Consider the following 18,156-nt stretch of genomic DNA (forward strand, 5'->3'; position numbering starts at 1 on the left):
CACAGGAGAGGTGCTCCAGCCCTCTGATCATGAATCATAATAATATTGTTCATGCTCTCTGACCTGATATATTTAGACTACTTAACTAAAAAACAGATTTTAACATTTAAAAGCCATACAGTATGGGCATCAAAAACATGCCTAGAGCAATGCCAATTCAGACATCATAGTTACACGTATTTATTTACCTGCGGCCACCAGCAATTACCTGTCACTCCTTATGCAACTGATGGCAAACAGAAAGAAAGGAAAACTGACTTACCTGTGAGATTAAGTATCAAGCAGGAAAAGGAAGAGGTTCTCTTAAATCACTTGATAGCACTTATGGTTTCTTACGTCAGAGCTCAAGTGCAAATCATATCTATGATGTACAACAACAAACCACCTTGACATGTCAAGTCATAAGCTTCTACCTGCACTTATTCCAGAGTGGATCTTTGGAATCAATAAGAATTGCTAGATCACAGAATCTCCCGTTTCTTCTTTACCATCACAGTTACAGGATATAAAATCCTGCCAAGTGTAACTTCTTAGTAATGGAGTCTGCAGCCCTTATCTTTCCTCAAGTAGATCCTCATGATTTTACTGATCTGAGACTGGCTCATTCCACTAGTGGGTCTTCTCCCTTAGCATCTAAATAATACACCCCATTTGTATGTACTTACGAAACCTACATTTCCCAGGGAAACCATGCCAGCAGTACAAGCTTCAATGGTATACTGTGCATGTAGAATGTATACTACTATTTGCACTTCTGCAATGAAGTTTTTAAGTCAGTTAAATTCATCAATAATGCATTAAAAATTTCTGTATCCTACCAAAAAAAAGTATCACTTATGAAAAAGTTTGCAATTTGGAGCCACCCGTCTGCTAAACACCAGTTCTCCACCAGGCTTCCTGTCTTTAAAATAAACGTACTCCTGAATCCCACACGTTGCCGGTCCTCTGCTAGACTGTGAACAGCAAGCTGTACAACTCTACACGAACTGCTAAATTTGTTTGCAAAGAATCAGAAATGCTCCTTCTCCCAGAAAAAGCATTCTCTTGTTCCCTAATGTGTCCTGTATTTGAAAGGGCAAATCATTGTCTCCAAAGGACTCAATATGAACAAGTGCAAATGAACAAAAGTTCACAACAGTCAAGTGACTTATTTACTTCAGCAAACAAATCAGAAGCATGACAGTTGCCTGCCCACTGGTATTAGGCTTACTACACCAGGTACTTCTGAAGATATTAGCAGGAAAACCTTGCACTAATGAAAAAAAAAAAAAAATCTTGACAATGAAGTTCTACAAGTGGGAGCAAGCAACAAGAGCTTGGCAGAAAGTTTGGTAAGTATTTTCTTAGTGCCACCAGATCTTATGCACTTCTGTGTATATGTTTCTTTAAAAAACCATAAAACAATAATGTTGTTGCTTGCACATGGGAAGCCATAAATAATAGCTGGAGGGAGCAAATAAAAATCTTCAGTTCTGTCTTGATTGATATTTCTCCTGTCTCCATTTGAAGGTTTTCTTTTACTGCCTTAACTTCTCATGGAATTTGACTCCCACTCTATTTTCAAAGCAAAGCAAAACTGTCAACAAAACCTAACATAAAAGTTTGTAACATTACTTTTTCTAATCATCAACCCAATTGCTTCCTCATTTCTAATTATATTGAAAACATAGCTTAGGGTGATAACCCTGGCTTTCATCCTGACAAGCTTTCTCGTGGGAGAGTTACAAGCACCCTCACAAAGAGATGATATAGTAGGACACATGCCATTATGGACACTAAGTAACTTATCTGTTGATGGACTCTGAGCTGTTAGCTAGATATTTCTCATGCTTTGTATCACAGTAAGAAGGAAAAGCAGCACCTGCTTCAGTGGCAATAAATACAATTATTTGCTAAGGCCTGTTTTCTAGCAATTATCAGAGATCTATTCCTTGTAATTCATGCTGACAATTATTTCTGTCCACTTGTACTTGCCGATTGCTTCTCCTGTGTCTGTTCTATGCATAGTATCTTTCTCTTGCCATGATTATCTTTTTTACTTACTTTTTCTTAATATTTACTCTAGTAACCAAGTTCTGAAGTGGAAGTTCAGTCACATGAGTGGATCAAAGAAGGTAGTTTTCCCTCTATGCATGTAGTCCTGTACAGCAAATAGCTGTTAAGTCTAGCTAGAATAGGTGGCACGACAGAAGCGAGTAGCTGTTGTTAGGAACCATTAGTCACATTACCTCTAGAATCAGCATTACATCTGTAGGAAACCTATGCCTGAAGGCTGATCCGTGGCTTTCTAAACCCACCCAGTCTATTTTCTCTACTCTGCATCCCCTGCAGGGATGTATACCTCCCACATTGTCAAAAGCTGATGCAGTTGACAGGAAAGCCTATGGGACAGCAAATACAGCTTCAAAGTTTTCTATTAAGAGAGCCTTCAGTTGCTCCCTGCTCATTCTTCTTGAAAGATATCCCCTTAGGCCACTGCAGTTCTATTGCTAAAGATTTAACTGATGATTCCACAAGAGAAATGGAAATTGTATCTGTTATATAATGAAATCGTGTGTGTGTGTGTGTGTGTGTGTGTGTGTTTGTGTGTATATATATATCTATATCTATAAAAAAAGACACTGTAACAGTTAAAATTACATCCCCTACTCGGGCTTTCCTCCAACTTTCCTTTGAGAACATGTACAACTGATGCATCAGACTCCTCCTCCTTCATCTGCTGTGTTATTTCTCTCTTCCACTGCATGGATTGCTTCTCTAAATACACGTAATACTACAGAGAAAGTATCATTCTGAGTTTGTGTCTGAAAGAAGCAGACTGAGGACTATGAAGAAGTCATCCATAAACCGTTCTTTGCTTTAATCCCTAAGAAAGGGGAGATTGGGGCTATCCTAAGTCTTTCATGGGGCAGCACCATACGTTTGCGTGTGCTCTCTTCCAAGTAACAGGTAGGTACTGTGCCAGGCACAGAAAGCTCGATACTTCTGTATTCCACATTTGCCTATGTCCGTTATGCATTAACGGGTCCAGTCACATCACACAGAGTCTCTGGCATACAGCCTCTCCAGTCATTTTATGCAACAACCCAGCAAAGAGTCTGTGCACCAATTACTTATATTTTGTTGAAGTACACAGACTACATCTTACACAAAAGTGTAGCACTTACTTTTGTTTTCTCTTGCTCAGAAGCTTCCAGGTTTAGTAAGTCATTTCAGCTGTAGAAAATATATAGGTGTCCACTCCAGTGCAAGCTGAGAGGACGACTGTGTGTTCATTCCTTCAACTCTCGAACAGCATTGGAGTTCTGTGCTGTAGCTGGCCCCTGACAGGAATGGAACAGGTAGGAAGACATTGTTAGCACTTTAAGAACTAATGTCAATTGCAATATTCTGTAACAAAATAAATAAATTCTTAAATAAAATAAAACCTCCAGAAAGGAAGCAAACTCACAGAACAGTTGCTACTAAAAACATTCTGGAGAAAGGAAACAAACAGGTCTAGTTCTTTTTATGCTTCACCTTGCGTCAGGAGGTTTGGCATCAAAACGATGGAACTGAGAACTTTCTCTTCTAGAAATTTAAGATACGGCTTTGAATCCACAGTGAGGTGGACTGAGAACTGGCTGAACAGCAGAGCTCAGAGGGTTGTGACCAGCAGCGCAGCCTAGCTGGAAGCCTGTAACTAGCAACTAGCAGCATTCCCCAGGGGTCAGCACTGGGTTCAGTCTTGTTCAACTTACTCATCAATGACCTGGATGAAGGGACAGAGTGGGCTGAGCAAATCAACAGTTTGCTGATGAAAGAAAAATGGGAGGAGCGGCTGATACACCAGAAGGCTGCGCTGCCATTCAGCAAGGCCTGGACAGGCTGGAGAGGAACCTCAGGAAGTTCCACAAAGGTCAGTGTAAGGTCCTGCACCTGGGGAGGGACAGCCCCACGCAGCAGTTAGGCCAGGTGTTGACCTGCTGGGAGGCAGCTCTGCTGAGAAGACCCTGGGACTACTGATGGGACAGCAAGATGCCCATAAGCCTGTAGTGTGCCCATGTGGCCAAGGCGGCCAGTGGGATCCTGGGGAGCGTTGGGAGAAGCATGGCCAGCAGATCCAGGGAGGTGGTCCTCCCTGTCTCCTCTGCCCTGGTAAGGCCGCATCTGGAGTGCTGGGTCCAGTTCTGGGCTCCCCAGTTCAAGAGGGCCAGGGAACTACTGGAGAGGGTCCAGTGGAGGGCGCTACAAAGACGATGAGGGGACTGGAGCATCTTCCTTGTGAGGGGAGGCTGAGGGAGCTGGGCCTGGGTACCCTGGAGAAGGGAAGGCTGAGAGGGGATCTTATCAACATCTACAAATATCTTAAGGGCAAGCATCAAAAGGATGAGGCCGGGCTCTGTTCAGTAGTGCGCAACGACATGATAAGGGGCAGCGGGCACAAACTGCAACAAAGGAAGTTCCATCTGTATATGAGGAAGAACTTTACTTGGAGGGTGACAGAGCCCCAGGACAGGCTTCCCAGAGAGGTTGCAGAGTCTCCTTCTCTGGAGATGTTTAAAACCTACCTGGACACAACTCTCTGCAACCTGCTGTAGGTGATCCTGCTTTAGCAGGGGGTTGGACTAGATGATCTCCAGAGGTCCCTTCCAACCCTGACAATTCCGTGACATGTTTCCAACATGTAAATCTTATGCAGACTTTTAACCATGCTTATGTTTCCCACACATATTTGGGCACCTTTCTGCACACAGTTAAGCACTTCCTCTCATCCCTTCCAAAACAACAGTACCATTCATTTGGGTTCTTTTTTTTCCCCCAAATACATTCAGGAATGACTTTCATATGAAAGCTGCTATGTAAACTTGGCAAAGTCAGAAGGAAACAAAACTTATTTTTACCCGATTTGAGTGCATAGAAAAAAAAAAGTATGTTTTCTCCTTTAAAAGAACACACACAATATTAAAGATTTGCAGTTACCTCTCATTACATTAGTCCTGCACTCTATTCTTAGTTAACACTGTAACTCTATGCATCAGGAATATGTTAACACTAGAGTATGCTCAACCTCAGTGATGCTTCAAGCCCTTCTCTTGGGCAAGTGTGCCTTTTGGAAGTTTACTTCTGACCAAGCACAGAATGATCAACAGTGCAAAAAGGGAAAATTCTGCATTTTATTGAAAACACCTCTATATCTCATCTCTTGCGGCATCTGCCACACAATGAAGCTGCATACAGCCCCAAAAGTTCTGTGTGTTAAGGCTCATTGCACTTACCAGCTTTGTTAATAACTGCACAGCCTAACTTTTTTAACCACCTAAACCACAAATTAACGTTAATACAAAAACCGTATCAAGAAAGAGGTTCTAGTTTCACCCAGTGCTAATCCTGTACCATGAGAAGTCTGCCCTTCAGATCTGGTTAATGATAAACAAATATATAATGACCAGCAAGCAATGAGCATGATATTGCCCCAAAACGGGTATTACGCAGTAGAGCCAAGGTACTTTTTAAATGTACATAGTTTTGACTAATACCTATTGTGACAAGTCCATCTACAGGCCAACTGCAAAACACTTAACATCTATGCAATTTTAAAACTGAGTTTGCCTATGTTGCTTTCTACAGGACCAAGAAAAAATGGGGCTTTCTGTGAAAAGAAAAAAGCTAACAGTCCTTTTACACTCTTAATTACACCTACATCTGAAAAAAACTCAGAAAATCAAAGGAACAAACCAAAACCCACTAATCAGACACTGTCGGAATTACACTTTTTGGCTGCCAAAGCACAAACACCAGCAAGCAGAAACACTCTATCACTTTCCAGAGTCATTTCTTGTTTTAAATTAAGCAAAAACGTTTGCTCTGGAATGGAAGGTTTCTGCTTTCAGCTGTGAACACTCAAAGAAGTCACAAGATTCAGAACAAAATTTAAGCCAGTCAGAAAGGAACACTACAGAGGCTTATAAGTCTGAAAGCGAATCAAGAGCACTCTCGGGGTATTTTTTCTATCCCAAGAGCGAATTTCTTTTTGCAGGAAAGGTACAAATCACAGTTCACAGGCGCCTTGCTAAGCCGCGGCGCTGGGCGATGCGCTCCGGCACCGTCCCGCTTCCAGCCTGATTCAGCACAGCGGGGCGAGGGCCCGGGGCCGGAGCGGGCAGCACCCAGCCGCCGCAGAGGCCGGGCCCCGCCGGCCGCAGGGCCCCGCCGGCTCCCGGCAGGCGGGCTGGCACCGGGGCCGCGGGGCTCCCCCAGGGCCGGGGGCGGCGGGGGGGGCCCTCGCAAAAACCCCCAGGGCAGCCGGCGGGGGCCCTGAGAGAGAGGGGCTGGGCCGGAGGGCAGGCCCGGGCCGGCAGCCGCCCCCGCCTGGGCACACCGGCGCGGGGACGGGAGGGAGGGCTCCCCGGGGCAGGGGCAGGGCCCGCCGGCGTTACCCCGCCGCCCGGCCCGGCCCCACCGAGACTCACCGCGACGCCGCCGCCGCCGCGGGCCCGAGTGCGGCGCCCAGCGCTCCCCGCGCCGGCCCAGCCCGCCCCTCACGTGACGGGGCGGTGCCCCGCCCGCCGGGAGGCGCGGGGCATGCCGGGAGCGGGGGGCGCGGGGCGTGAGGGAGGGCGGGAGCGGCGGCGTCTACGCGACTTGTCCCAGGAAGCGCAGGGAAACCGCCGGGAAGAGAGGGAACCGGGGGGCGGAGGCAAACACGGGGGGGGGGGGGGGGGGCGCCCAGGGTAACGCAGATCCAGCCGGTCGATCGGTGGCCGTCACTGTGCAGAGGCGGCCCAAGCCGCCTGCGTGCGCCCTGCCTACAGGTAAAAACTGACACGGAGTAAAAGGATCGGTGATGCAGGTGCCAGGGGGATTATTCATGTAAAATTCGAAAAAAACCCGAACCTTTACATACAAAACAGTGCGGTGCCACTGTACGAAGAGTAGCAGCACACACGGCACAGGCACCCTTTGCTGCCTGACGCTGCCTGCCGTCAGGAAAAGGGGATTAGCGATGTTATAAAACATTTTTTTTTTATGTTATACAACGTATTTCTGAGTTACAAAACAACTGTGTCCACTTCCTCTGTGCTGTGGCCAGCCTGAACTTTTTCCCCTGCCAGTGGAGTGACAATGCCTCTCCCTGCCCTCAGGCCTGGACACCACAGAACAGCTGATCAAAGGAAATAAAAATATAATATAAACCAAAAGTAACCCTGGGCTCCTTCATAATCCCAAGCACTGAGCAGCTCCACACTCGACTGAACCCAGGTCTCTCCCGCAGTGCCTGCCTCACCCCGACATAGTGCCACAGTACGAGCTCCTTTGGGAAGGAGATTGTCACCTGCCGGTTTGCGAGTGTCAAACCAATAACCATCACCTCTGCTTTTCCATATCATCCTGAAAAAGTCTCCAATTTAATTTTGCCAGTTGTTTGTTGTCTATGAACGAATAGCTGCATCGTCTGAAGAGCCGACCGAGCTAAAGGCACTTTGAGGTGAGCCATGCATTTGTACCAGACAAGATGTACTTTCAGAAGGAGCCACAAGACAATAATTTTAAAATTAATTTTATTCTTTACTTTTAGGTGTCTCCTTTACTATCAACAATTTACATCTGGAAATTCCAGTAACTGTAGAGAATCTAAATCAAAAAACACAAAGGAATTGGGCTGGTGCCTCTTCTGATGGAAAAAAATGTTTCTGGATAAAAAATACTTTCCTGCAATAAGAATGTAGCTGTGTTTTATGTTAATAACCAGAAGCAGCGAGCAGTGAGCAAAAGGAGATAAATGTTAGTTCACCTCCCTCAGAGGCAATCTTGTCTGTTGTCTTCTGGTATGATATGCCTTTATTGCTGATATCACCCTTTCAGTGAAGATTAGCTGGAAAATTCACTGATGCAATTTGGAAGTCTTGCTTTGATTGATGCCAGTGTGGTATTTCCAACTGTAAATCAGAGATCAAGGTGTTGGTTTATATATACACATTTATAGGTATAGTTATTGGTCTACACATACAAGTGTGTATACACACAATCTTTGTTTGATCATTCATTCAAGGTTTCATTCAGATCACATCTTAAAGCTTTTCTCTGACATCGTGAAAACTAGAAAGGCTTTTTTTTTTTTTTTTTGCCTTACTCATTTCTGACACTCCATGACTCAGATTACTGAAAGTGCTCTCCACAAATGCCCTCATAAATTTCTGTCCATCCGTTTTGTCCTAGATCTTTTCCAACCTGGCTTATGCCCCTTGCATTTCTTTAAAAGGACAAAGTCTCAGACGGCCTATTGCTCATACGAACATTAATGATCACAACTATTATTCCACCCTAATCTGTCCAGTGAAATGCGCTCCACCTTTGTTCGGTTACTGTCCTCTCCCTTTTTTTCCTCCTACATTTCTAACCCACTTACTGACATATTTTTCAGGGGCTTTTCCTTACACGCCTTCCAGCTTCCAGTAGATATTAACCAGGCCTTCCCCCTTGGGTCGCTCCTCTAGTCACTCTGTGTTTTATCCCCAGATAATGGGTACTACAACCACGGTTCAAACAACTATTTCCACTCGGATTTTTCACAGCTATGCCTCCTCACTGCAGGTTGGCATGCTTTCCTTACTGAATTCTTGGCTTGTGTCTCTGTTGCCTTCTTATGACTGCTCAGTAGGACTCACCTGCTGCTGCACACAGTCACAAACACCCTGTGAGTCCCACACCTGCATGGTCAGATGCCTGTAGATGATGTGAAGTGGAAGAAACGTGCTTTGAGTCTGATGATGATTCATCTGATAGCTATTTGGCTCTGCAAGAGCATACATTATTACAGTTCTGTGTGTGAGTGGGTTCTGGGATGTTTAGGCTTTCTCTCTGTTTCTGAGTCTGTTCCTCTTTCTTTTGTATTGCAGGATATAGCACCTGGCTCGTAAGCAGCCCAGCAGCACACAACTCCAGCTTCCAGTCCCTGGACCATCTGGATAAAAACTGGTTAATTGACAACCCTAATGTCATTTTAAACTCACTACAGTTAAAATCATGTCAAGTCTTCTCCCTCAAGCCCTCTGTACTTTATCTATTACACTATTATCTGCCTGTATGTAATCTTCTTTGACTCAGACCTTTCCCTAGCCCTTTATGTTCAGACTGTGTCTAAATCTGTCCATATAGCTAAAACTCCCATCTTCTCAAATCTCAATTACTGCAACATTCTTTCCTTTGGCCTTGGAAAATATAACCTTGTCTTGCTCATTGAGAACACTGCTACAAAGACCATTTTTCTTAGTCTGTCATTTTCACTGTGTTACTCCTCTCTTTTCATCCCTGTACTGGCTCAGCCTACTCCATCACGTTGATCCTTACCTACGTGTCTTTGCTTTGGAAGGCCTCGGTAGCCTGCCTCACCTTACTTGCCATTTCCATTCGCTGCTGAGATCTAACTGCACCTCCAGTTAGCTCATGATACCAGTTTCACAGCCCTCTTGCAATACGTTTAAACAGGTTCTTTTGCGCATTCTTCTGACTGCCTTTTATTTCCAAGGATCCTATAAACAGCCCAAAAGTTACTGATAATTTTTCTTCAAAGCTCGCCTTAAAACTTTTCTTTCCTGTAATGTCTGCAACAGTGTCACGTTTCTTTATGCTGCCTCTCTTGCCCCTATTCCTCAGTTCTCTCATTTCATACTTTGTTAAGCTCTCAGGGCAGGACCATCCTTTCTGTCGATTCTGACAAGACTATAACAGGGTCTTGTAGCACCATGGTAATGCAAATAATACATAGGTGGAACTGAGATGCCAGGGAGAACCTAGGTGCTATGAGATTGATGACAACAAAGTGCAATTTGGGAGCATAACCATACCTGATAAAAATACTAACTTGTTTTCCTACTATTCTGGAGAGTAGAAGAACAAAACTAAGCAGAGGTGGGGAGTCTGCATCTTTAAATCAAGCCCATAGGTCAAGTTAAAGATGATTTGTATCCATCTACCTAACAGCAATTTTTGTTTGGTTATAGTTGCTGTTGTGACAGATAAAATGGAAAAGACAATGTAGTGTTAAATATATCATACATTCATGGGTATGTCTGTATGTTCACATGTGTACTTTTTTTTTTTTCCTTTTATAAGTTAGATATCAGAAAAGATATGGTATGTCAGTGATGCTGTTGCTTTTCTAGCACTGTGCCACTTATACCCTTTGTTTCCTGTTGTTGTCCTTTCTTTGCTAACTTTGTGTTTATTTTTGTCTCTGCTAAATAAAGACTGCCAGATTCAATTCTTCTAAGCGGTACTTTAAGACCTCTTTAACCTATTTCTATCTAGCTTTTCCCCTCAATTAGCCTAATAATTTCTTTATAAAGAAACATGTTGCCAAATAAAACACCTATAGCACCCTAAAAAAAATCTGCCCCTTGCTGATTGACTCACAATAGCAATAAGGTGAGTTATGTAAGAGGCTTGTTGTATTTCTGGATCCTGCGACTCCCAAGGGCTGGAAATAGCAATTGTATTTTGGGAACGATTTTCAGAAACACTGACTGAATGTACATACTTGTTATTGTGAAATCAGGCAGATGCTAGCTTTCAGATACCTAGGTTTTGTATGCACAGTACTGCTGTCACCAAAACCTGGCACACAGCAACTGAGGCATACATATACATATACATACATCTATAATATACACACACACACCCCTGCTATGCCTAGTAGACAGATTCCTCCTATTAGATGCTGATTCTTTGTCTTCAAAGGCAGAGAAAATTAATATCAGGTACTTACTGATTCTATATTTAGGTAGGAAAAAAATCCATTATTTTCTCCATGCAAATATTAGAAGCAGTTAGTATGTTTTATTTGAGAAATAGCTGCATTTCACAGGAAGGCAAACTCATTCTCACATGTATCATACCTAATTTGCATAGTAAGTAAAAGGTTTTAAGAGAACTGAAATGAATTTGGATGAAAAGAACCAAACAAATGGAAGTTAGTAATAGCCACTGAATTAGCAGGACTGTTAGTGGAATTCATTTTAGTACTGTTAGAACAATACCCCAAATTAAGAGAAATAGAAGAAAATCCTCTTAAATGGAATAGCACACAAAGGAATAAGCTTCCAGTACACTTAAATGTAAATTGCAATAGAAAGTTACCCGTTCAATGTGTAAATATAGCCCATAAAACAGAAGGGCCTTCTAGACTAATACCTGTTAAGTGCTTTGCTTTTGCTCTGTTGCTCTGAAATTCTCCAAAGGGCTGAGGTTTCATTCAAATCTGAAAGAACTCTAGTGACACCAGGCAGCAGAGACTGCAGCAGCAAAGTGGTTAAAGTTAAAATACCTTATAAAAGCCCAGCATCTTGGCATCGAACAGTTTCGTCAGCATAAAAAAAACCTGTGTAGGATGGACACCCCAACACCCTCCTTCTACTGTCATGGTCCACATGTGTACAACTTAAACTACCATGGTGCCTGAATCACTTAAAATTTAGCGTGTTTAAACATCTTTTTAAGTGTACCAATGAGCACAACAGAGATGGGCTGTCGATACAGTTAATACATGTTCTATTGAGAAATACTCTCAAGTTCGTAGTACAAGAGTCACAGCAGCTGATACGACAGGAAGGGAAACATTCTCAGCAGCATTTACTACTCACAGGGAACTTTGGTGTATTTTGAAAACGCAGCACAGCCCCTCTCAGCTGTCATCCCCCAGCAAAGAGGAGTTAGCTTTAAAATCTGGACAAGCTCCAGGCAGCAGACTGTGATTACTGAATGACAAGAGTCCCAAGGTCACAAGACCAGCCAGAGAGCCTGCAGAAAGATCAGTATTAGGAAAGCCCTTCCTCTTTCCTCTTTAAATAGTGCATCTACTTAGATCAAAACATGTTTGTAATTGATTTCCATGGTAGTATTTGCTGTCATATTGGCAACAGAGGTGACTGCTTATGCAGGATAGGCAATCAATGAGTTGGCAAACTGTTTCAGGGACCACCACCACCCACTAGAGCTTTACTGATTTCTCTCTCTAAAGACCAGCTGATCCATTAATTCAGGAGAAATTCTGCACTCTCAGGTGATGAACTTCAGGCTGGATTCAAGGCTGTATCAGCAGAGCCTGCCAGAGCGGAGCTAGAAAAATTGAGAATATACTTTCTTCTGGGTTCTCCAAAGGTCATGCTTTATTGATTTTGGTTTAATTCAAATTTCCCGACTATGTTTTGTAGGGAAAATGGATCTAATCTTGTTATTATAAGGTGTTATTCTTTCTAATAAAAAAGAAAACCCACCACCATGGCATGGCTGCATAAATATGTCATGGTGGGGAGAAGAGAAACTGGGTCTCAGATGCAATTTTCTGTCCCATTGTTAAAGAAAATTGCCATTTATTGGCAGGATTAAAAACAACTGGCATTCATGGTATTAGCAGGAATCTTCATTGCAGCAATCAGTGAAGGTTTTTCTCTTAACCCCCATGGGACCAAGGATCATTCCCATGGGACTGAAAGAGCCATGCTACTGTGGATCAGCTAGCCTGGCTCATCTTTGCACTCTGGTGAGCAGGAGAAAATCCTTTTATTATGAAGCACAATTTCTTTAGTTGATCTAATGAGTGAAACAAAACCCCTCTCAGCTCTGCAAAATCACTGAGACTGTTGGGGTCTTTGGAAGCCCTGAATATCACATCAGATGTTGTTATAGGTTTCTTCAGACAATTAGCAAAGCTTTAAGCAGCCACCTGAAAGAAATAATGGCTTTTATTGGAGCTAACGCACTCATTTCTTCCACAAAGCTTCTTGTGAATAATTCTTGCTGGAAAAATTGTACATGATTTCTTTTCATTTATATTTTAATGCAATTTATTATACAACGGCGACCTCCATTCAGGGTTCAGAAGATCAGAGTACTTACAGTAATCTTCACAGCACTTTGTATCTCCAGCTACAGCTTACATTCACAGCATGAAAAGAATAAGAAGTTAATGTACCAAATCAGAAAGTCTCTGTGTGGCAGTGTTAATCTCAGTGTTGAGTTATTATTTATTAGTAGTATTATCATAGCGTCTAGAGACCAGGGCCTCATTGTGTTGGGCATTGCATAAAATACACAAATAATATATTTGCTCTCTAGCGCTCAGTTTAAATTCGAGGATGATTTGAGGATGCGCACAAGAGGTACTACAGCTATCATTACTACCACAGCCAGAGGCAAAACTCTTTTCATGCTTATTGTGGATGCTGACACCAGGAATAAAATTACCTACTGACAGGCAATTAAAATGAACACATTATTCTGGGTTCAGACCTCAAGACGCAAGAAGATGGAAAGAGCCTCCCTGTCTGATTTCATGCCAGGCCAAGCACGGTTGCAGATGGTGTCTTGCTGCACTCTTGGGTACATTAGCCATCCGTAAGAAACTCAAGAGGTGTCAGGCATTTGAGTTTTTAAACCAGTCGATCACAGAGATGTCTGCAAGACGAAGCAGTGGGTGAAATGGTGAAGCAGTTCCATATCCCTGTGAGTTGGAGCCTGGAAGAGTGTGTGTCTGTGGTGGTAGATCTGCACGTGGCTTAGCATGTTAGCTTTTGGCATAGCAGCTGGAAATGTGGGCATGTTTGCTGGCTCACACACTGGTAACCATTCCAGGATGCAATGACCTTTTTTTTTTGCTACCTCTAGTAAACAATGTTTGGCTCCTTTCTGTTAAATGCTGTATTCATATCACAACTCACTTCTAGCAAGTTTCCTCTGAGAATGAGTCTGATGCAAACATTTCTGTGTGTGTCTAGGCACACCGCCCCACTAGATGATTTTGAACTGTTCGTTAATTGCACCAAATTCAAAATACACTAGAGGGTCTCAAGATAATTGAGTTTCACAGAGTGGACACCCAGGGAGAAGGGGGTCACTTTCCAAATATTCACCAGTTCACCTTTTACAGCCTTAAATTCCCATCAACCGTTCTTTACAGCCAGACATGGCAGTCCACAGGTTATCATCATGTGTGAGAAGGACTAGGTGGAGAAACTGAAGGAAATGTGTAAGTGTGAGAGGAGACACAAAAATACCCCAAACAAAAACCAAAAAAGCACATCCTACTTAAAAAAATCAGAACAGCTATAAATGCCAGATCTGTAAGAAATCGCCTCCACTGTTTGGGGAGAAAGTGGTTAAGTAATGCATTAAAGCTGAATTGCAAATCTAAGAACAGATACCCTCTTGGAGTACTCATGTTGCTGAACAGCATGAACTCAGTCGCTGAGTGGCTGCAAATAACTACAAATGCACAACTGCCCACACGAGCGGTGAAACACCAACACAACTCTAATTTTCCAGGTAGGTTCGGAGCATAGCCTGAAATTCATTGGTGTAAGACTCATTTCCCTTTTCAACAAGGGATTGGGTTCTCGGTCACTCAAGCAGCAAAACTCAGCCTGTTGCAGCCAAGCATTTATAAGTATTTAGTTTAAATTCTTCTTTGGATACTCAGTCCCCCACTGCAAGCAGCGGGAGCTGCTGCTTTTGCCCTGAAAAGGCCAGCTGTAGGATAATCTGCTTTGCGTGGCCTGTGCTGTGTGGGGAGCAGGTGCTGCAGGAGGCTGCTCTGGTACCAGGAGGCTCTTGGATCTGGTTGACACAGTAAAGCAAAGACACGGGACTAATAATAATACTTGGCACTTTTACAGTCCTAGCTGCTCAAAGCACTTTATCAGCGTTAACCGATTACCCCTCAAACTATCCCTGTGGAAGAGGGACTGTCTCAGCTTTATGGGCAGGTAAACTGAGGTGCAGAGCTGGGCTGGGACACTGGCAGCCCTGATTTAGTGACAAGCACACTGCTGGGCTAGGAAGCCTCTGCAAACGAAGGGCTCTGCAGAGCAGCCAAGGAGTAAGCCGCGGCAGTGGGCTCTGCACTCCCACCCAGCCATGCTCCCTGCCCTTGCTGCAGCAGTATTAGTAGTATACCACTGCATCATTTCAACCACAGGTCATAAGCCAAAAACCTTAGCAGAGTAAAGATGTGGATGTTTGAAGCAGAAGCAGGACTCTGCCTGCTCCTCAAGATGCACAGGTGGCACTTTCAAAGACTTTGTTGGCAGGAATATTGGCCAAGAAGAGCGAACCACTCACGTTTCCACTGTGAGCCCAACCCCTGTGGCGGGGCTGGGTGTGCCACATCCCAGCGCTGGGAGCAAGGTGCTGAGCAAAGCAAAGCTTTCAGAGAAGACAGTTGAAGCCCATGGCTCGTCCTCCACTGCCTACCTGCTGGGCTGCATGCTCTGCCCGGCTGGAATGAGCCTACTGGCTCTTGAGGTTGGAAAATTAAGACACGAAGGGGCCTGACTCACAGTCCCATTTTGCCCACAACAAGCCATACAGAAACAACCAGCTTATTCTCCCAGATCTGTAAAACAAAGTCCAAAGTGGTGCACAGCTACCGACGGTAATACACAACCCACCGGCCGCGGGATGTGGCTGCCGGTCCTGCTTAACTACACTTGAAAAATCCTACTGGTGTCTGCCTGCCTCATTAGGCACTTAAATATCTTTGGGATTCGAGTCCTGAGCCTTTTGTGCCTCATGGTCCCCAGCTGCTAATGGACATCATCAACTATCTTGAAAGGGCACAGGAAAACACATATATTTATTAAAGATTGTGAGGCTCAAACAGGGGGTTAATGGGAACTGCTTAGGCAAATAGTGTAGCCAGCTAATAAGTGAAAAAGAATAATAATTTATGGGCTGAGAAGAGGGAAGGAACACAGGTCCTGGTCTGCCAGGTAATTCTCTTTCCCCTGCTGCCATACAAAGCCGGCATGGCTGACAAGGAGCAGTCTGTAAACTTGAAACAAAGCATGTTTCTGCAGCTGGATGGAGTCAAGCACAGCTCTATATTAGCAAATTAAAAAAGAGATTTCACAACTTTATAGCTTCGGGCTGGTTTGCCCTCAGGGAGTGAGAATGGGCCGGTCCCACCACCTCCTGCCACTGCCCCAGGTCTCATCCGTCCCAGCCATTCGTCAAACACAGCGCTCTCCGGGATGTGAAACCGAGCAGGGGCAGTGCTCGGGCCCCTTCGCTCCTTGAAAAGGGATTAAGACAACATCAGAACAATTAAAATGTCCTTTTTTTGATACAAATCCAACTTTGAGCTTAAAACGGCATTTGTTTTTTCTTCTCCAACCAAATGTTTACCTCTCAGGCATTACATTGATTAAATCATAAACCTTGATAAGGACAAAACCAATGTGATGCACAAAAGCCCAGGAGCTTCTGGCTGCTTTCTGGCTTTGACACATGTGAGACTGGCAGCAGGGTTCAGCCACACAGCAAAGGGCCCTTTGGGCTGCAGGGAGAAATCCTTGCTGTAGCCGTGGGTTGTTTTAATTGACACACAGCCGTGATGCAACCCAGACCACCCTCATGCCAATCTCAAGAAAAAGAAAACAAAAAATCCAACTGTCTCTACTTCCTGAGCTCAGGAAAGCAAAGGAATGGGGCTCCATGTCCCCACCACAGGCATGGCCATGCACGTTTGGCTAGGCAGAGGGCACGCAGCCCGACGCACACAGCCTGAGAGCAGCGCGCAGCCCAGCGCAGGCAGCACGAGCCCTTGTTAGGCAAATGGCTGCCTCAGGCAGAGCGAGGATGAAAGCCAAGTCCCAGACCTGCCGCCTAACGGGAAATGGATCAAGACACGTATAAAACAGCATATTTGTTCTGCGCAGTGCTACAAAACCATCAAGTAAGTGGGGAGGGAGCAAAGAACATGGCTGTGATTAACTACAGCTCTACTGGTTTCAGCCTGGCTGCGTTAATAAGGCGCCTTTGCCCGGTTTTGTGCGGGATTGTACACAGGAGGCCTCTTGACCAGCCAGAGTCTTAAGTTCTCAGTAACTCCTGCAGCTGCCAACCAGTACTTGTGTTTTAGCTTGCCCAGGAGAGACCCTTATTGGTATTTAAAACACCTCACTCTCTTCCAGACTCTTTTCTTTTTTTTTTTTTTAAAAAAAATTTGCTATATGTACAGCAGGGAATAGAAGGTGAAACAGGCATTAATTTGGCATTAAGCCTCAAAACCTGAGCTCAGCCTGAATAGATGGCTGGGCAGATGTGCCAGGGCCAAACTGTCCCCCCAGGAGCACGTGGCACCTGCCCTTCGCTGCAGGCAGGCAGCCGGAGAGGAGGCAGGGGGGCACAGCAGCCGGCCGCTCGCCCTCACGCCATCCCCTGTCCTTGCCTACCCTGCAGCCGGCTGCCAGCGTGGAGCAGGGGTCTCTCCTGGGACCACCCTGCACATCTGCGGTGCCTCGACCGCGGCGCGGGGCCATCAGGGCAGGACCACGTGGCGAGTGCCAGCCTCTCGCCAGGTGCTCGCTCCTGCTCCCAGACGGGTGTAAATCAGGGGTTACCCTGCTGCAGGCAGGGGAATAGCTCCTGATTTACAACATCCTACACAAGAGGAGAACTTGACCTTACACTTCAACATCAGTGCAGCTTCCTTTGTTGAAAGCTTCTTAAGACAGACATGTAATCAATCCTGGAGAGCCACCGAGCAGCAGGGCTCGGGTTCTGCATAAGTCAGGGCTAGGCTTGCCAGGGAAATTGCCTGACCCAGGCTCCCACGACATCTATTCCTAGGCGGTCCCTGCATGCTTTCTGAGAGGAATGAGTGTGTTTTTCTATTTTGCCTTTGTCAAAAATGGGCTGCTTTAGATTAATACCATCCACAAAGAGAATTGTTCCGTAATAAGTCTATGCTACTAACCTTTCAGACAGACAGGCTTTTAGTGAGCTCAGGTCTTTGGAAATTCTGGCTGTTATAGGCATTTGATGTTATTTTAGAATCCAAGAGGAAAGAGCTTACTGCCTTGCCTCTGTTTTCATGGCCATAATTATGAGGGCAGTCTGGTGACGTAACTTGTTTGGGAAATAAATGATAGCTTTCAACAGCAAGTGCTGTCAGACACTTTGTTCGCTGTAACTATTTTAGAAATCCAAATTCATTTTGCACTTCCACAGCACCAGATGCTGCTGTTATTTATGCTTGAGTAAATCCCATGCTTCACTACTGTCTTCAGGAGACCTATTCTGCGTTTGCGCCGCTTGCAAGACAGCAGAATGTGGCCCATGGTGTAAGCCTGCGTACACCCTGCAGTGTGATCTGCTGGTCCAGTAAATACAATGGGA

At 44.6% G+C, this 18,156-nt stretch overlaps 1 protein-coding gene across 2 annotated transcripts in view; it reads right to left on the minus strand.

Annotated features, from left to right (window-relative positions):
* Positions 1-6,574, minus strand: part of MTM1 (myotubularin 1) — a 48,755-nt gene extending 42,181 nt beyond the window's left edge. The window contains exons 1-2 of one of the 2 annotated variants that reach the window (XM_055727572.1): positions 6,453-6,574; positions 3,168-3,323 (exon numbers count right to left, since the gene is read on the minus strand). The gene's annotated coding sequence lies outside the window, so the exon portion shown is untranslated. Of the gene's footprint in view, positions 1-3,167; positions 3,324-6,452 lie in introns of those variants that run through there. The other variant, XM_027799493.2, reaches the window with a different exon arrangement.
* Positions 6,575-18,156: the final 11,582 nt, after the last annotated feature.

The sequence above is a fragment of the Falco cherrug genome, chromosome 15 (genome assembly GCF_023634085.1).
Source record: "Falco cherrug isolate bFalChe1 chromosome 15, bFalChe1.pri, whole genome shotgun sequence".
NCBI lineage: Eukaryota > Metazoa > Chordata > Aves > Falconiformes > Falconidae > Falco > Falco cherrug.